The sequence below is a fragment of the Oncorhynchus gorbuscha genome, linkage group LG24 (genome assembly GCF_021184085.1).
Source record: "Oncorhynchus gorbuscha isolate QuinsamMale2020 ecotype Even-year linkage group LG24, OgorEven_v1.0, whole genome shotgun sequence".
Lineage (NCBI taxonomy): Eukaryota > Metazoa > Chordata > Actinopteri > Salmoniformes > Salmonidae > Oncorhynchus > Oncorhynchus gorbuscha.
The window spans coordinates 53,850,388-53,854,454 of record NC_060196.1 but is presented as its reverse complement, the minus strand read 5'-3'; positions in this window follow the sequence as shown (position 1 = coordinate 53,854,454).

The following is a 4,067-nucleotide window of genomic DNA, read 5'->3' as shown; positions in this document are numbered from 1 at the left end:
AGCAGGACCTGCTTGGTTGGTCTACATACAGCAGTGCCTGCTTGGTTGGCCTACATACAGCAGGGCCTGCTTGGTTGGCCTACATACAGCAGGGCCTGCTTGGTTGGCCTACATACAGCAGGACCTGCTTGGTTGGCCTACATACAGCAGGGCCTGCTTGGTTGGCCTACATACAGCAGGGCCTGCTTGGTTGGCCTACATGCAGAAGGGCCTGGGCAGCCTGGGCAAGCCAAATCAATGATGTAATGTCATTAAATTGTCTGACTGAGTTCTTTAATCCACCTTTTTGTTCACTTCACTTTTCTTCTCATCACACTCCATGTCACCTGAAGATCCAGTCACGCGAATGAGAGAGCATCGGATCAATGGTTTGTGGTTCTTCCCTTCCCCAGGCCTCGTGGAACATTATAACTATATTTAACACTAAAGTTCTAGACTCAGCGATATGACGTAAATGCAGATGGTAAACAGCATAGTGGGCCAATTTCCACAATAACTAAGAGTGTTGAAACCTCTATGCTGTATTGGTGCCCTTGACTACCAAGCTGTGATCAGCATGAAGCAAACCCCTGAATATGCGTAGATACTGTATGTGACTGTGTCTTTACATCTCGCTCATCTCAATATCTGTGGTGCTGCTTGTGGCAACGTCATTTCACTCTTTAACATTTTGCTGTAGTTGTAAATCACAGATAAGAATACATGTACCTGCCCAGACCCCTGCTCTCTCAGACGGCTTCGTGCTGCTGAATGCTTGTTTATTTACCCTGTACGTGACTGTCACAAGAGGCACCACTGCAGTGAGCAAAGCAACAGCTGTGAAAAAGCAAGCCAAGCCATTAAAAGTTCCCTGGCCTTTATTTTGCACCCAACGGTTCTAACCCAAGGAATCCGCTTTTTCACAGACTCATTTAGATCAAAGCCTGTTGTTGCAAGTCCCTGCTCTTTTCTGCTCATTGAATATGCATGATATTTCCATTCCCATCACAATATACTGCTGTTTGGTATGGAGGAGAGGAGAGGAGAGGAGAGGCAGACGGAGGGAGGGAGGGAGGTAGGTAGGTAGGGAGGGAGGAGGGAGGGAGGGAGGGAGGGAGGGATGGATGGAGGGAGGGAGGGAGGGGGAGGGGAGGGAGGGAGGGAGGGAGGGAGGGAGGGATGGAGGGAGGGAGGGAGAAAAATTCACCAGGCAGCCATGCTCCGCTCAGAAGCCCGACAATGAGCCACTGGGTGACCTGTCACTGCAGGGCCCGGCGCCTCCGCTACCTGAAGTCATTGCAGGGCCCGGCGCCTCCGCTACCTGAAGTCATTGCAGGGCCCGGCGCCTCCCCTACCTGAAATCACTGCAGGGCCCGGCCCCTCCGCTAACTGATGTCACTGCAGGGCACGGCGCCTCCGCTACCTGAAGTCACTGCAGGGCCCGGCGCCTCCGATACCTGAAGTCACTGGTCACTGCAGGGCCCGGCGCCTCCGCTACCTGAAGTCATTTCAGGGCCAGGCGCCTCCGCTACCTGAAGTCATTGCAGGGCCAGGCGCCTCCGCTACCTGAAGTCACTGCAGGGCCCGGCGCCTCCGCTACCTGAAGTCACTGCAGGGCCCGGCACCTCCGCTACCTGAAGTCACTGCAGGGCACGGCGCCTCCGCTACCTGAAGTCACTGCAGGGCCCGGCGCCTCCGCTACCTGAAGTCACTGCAGGGCCCGGTGCCTCCGCTACCTGAAGTCACTGCAGGGCCCGGTGCCTCCGCTACCTGAAGTCACTGCAGGGCCCGGTGCCTCCGCTACCTGAAGTCACTGCAGGGCCCGGCGCCTCCGATAACTGAAGTCACTGGTCACTGCAGGGCCCGGCGCCTCCGCTACCTGAAGTCACTGCAGGGCCCGGCGCCTCCGCTACCTGAAGTCACTGGTCACTGCAGGGCCCGGCGCTTCCGCTACCTGAAGTCACTGCAGGGTCCGGCGCCTCCGCTACCTGAAGTCACTGGTCACTGCAGGGCCCTGCGCCTCCGCTACCTGAAGTCACTGCAGGGCCCGGCGCCTCCGCTACCTGAAGTCACTGGTCACTGCAGGGTCCGGCGCCTCCACTACCTGAAGTCACTGCAGGGCCCGGCGCCTCCACTACCTGAAGTCGCTGCAGGGCCCGGCGCCTCCGCTACCTGAAGTCACTGCAGGGCCCGGCGCCTCCGCTACCTGAAGTCACTGGTCACTGCAGGGCCCGGCGCCTCCGCTACCTGAAGTCACTGCAGGGCCCGGCGCCTCCACTACCTGAAGTCACTGCAGGGCCCGGCGCCTCCGCTACCTGAAGTCACTGCAGGGCCCGGCGCCTCCGCTACCTGAAGTCACTGGTCACTGCAGGGCCCGGCGCCTCCGCTACCTGAAGTCACTGCAGGGCCCGGCGCCTCCGCTACCTGAAGTCACTGGTCACTGCAGGGCCCGGCGCCTCCGCTACCTGAAGTCACTGCAGGGCCCGGTGCCTCCGCTACCTGAAGTCACTGGTCACTGCAGGGCCCGGCCCCTCCGCTACCTGAAGTCACTGCAGGGCCCGGCCCCTCCGCTACCTGAAGTCACTGCAGGGCCCGGCCCCTCCGCTACCTGAAGTCACTGCAGGGCCCAGGCCCCTCCGCTACCTGAAGTCCCTGCAGGGCCCAGGCCCCTCCGCTACCTGAAGTCCCTGCAGGGCCCAGGTCCCTCCGCTACCTGAAGTCCCTGCAGGGCCCAGGCCCCTCCGCTACCTGAAGTCCCTGCAGGGCCCAGGCCCCTCCGCTACCTGAAGTCACTGCAGGGCCCAGGCCCCTCCGCTACCTGAAGTCCCTGCAGGGCCCAGGCCCCTCCGCTACCTGAAGTCCCTGCAGGGCCCAGGCCCCTCCGCTACCTGAAGTCACTGCAGGGCCCGGGTTGCCTGCCGTTCACTCTCTCCCTGCTTGTTTATTAGCTAACAATACAGAGGAACTTAAACACGAACACCCGTCCTCTCATTGCATTATTAGTTCTATTCAGCCTGTTAGATAAACCATTTATCCATGTTGCCCACTACTGTAACACCATCTGTGTACTTCACCAAGTTCCACTACCTTCCGTTCTCTGGTCTTCCCTGCCATCTCTGTGTTAGAGATAAACACTGGATAAACCTTTACCTGAAATTACCTGGTCTCCTACCACAGTACAGTGTATGAGCAACAGGCGCGGAGACACAGCAAGACAGAGTAGACAGTCACCAAGAAGCAGCAGGGACCGCTGGTTCACTTCAGACTGATTAGGCATGCAACCTCCGGGCTAATCCAGAAGCCTCTTTAACCACAGCAAATAACCAATCAAAAGGAGTCGGCTGAGTGCAGTTTTCAGTTCATCTCTCACAATTAAGCCTCCGTGGTTCAGCGAGGAGTGGAGCTTGATTGTGTCTGCTGTGTAACTCTATGGTAAACATGCTGTAAAGAAGGGGAGCGGGGGCTGAATGATGCCTAGGCCGCTGTTAAAAAATGCACATTCTGATCTGCCAGCCTTAGCAAGCTGCTTTCAGCTGCATGTCATCCAAACTGGGTCAGCACCACCCCCACCACACACACACAAACGTGCGCGCGCACACACACACTCACACACCCCTGACAGATGCATTTCTCATGCTTTTGGAAATCTAGTCCGAGCTATAGCACTTGCCCTGTGGAAATTATGACTCAACTAAAATCTAATATAATAAAGTAAAAATCTAATAATAGAGGTAGCTAGTGAGGTGAAGGTGTCTGGGTGGTAGAAATACTGGACATCAGGAGAGGAGGTGAAGACGGTCCTGGGATGTGCGAGCACACAGAGCCAAAATCACCCTGTACCACAGAAAATAGACACCCCAGTAGAGACAGATAGTAGGAAACGCACCAGTTGCTACCCCTGATATTTAGTCCAGAGACACTTTTTACATCTCCTCCGCTCAGCTCAGATCTAAACTGAGCAGGAGTGGCACTCCTGAAGGGAGACCTGGGTTCAAATCCTATTCGACACCATTGAAAATAGCTGTGTTTGATTCAGCTTGCCCAACCATCTGACGCTCTCGGTAGACTAGAACAAACACTCAATGTCT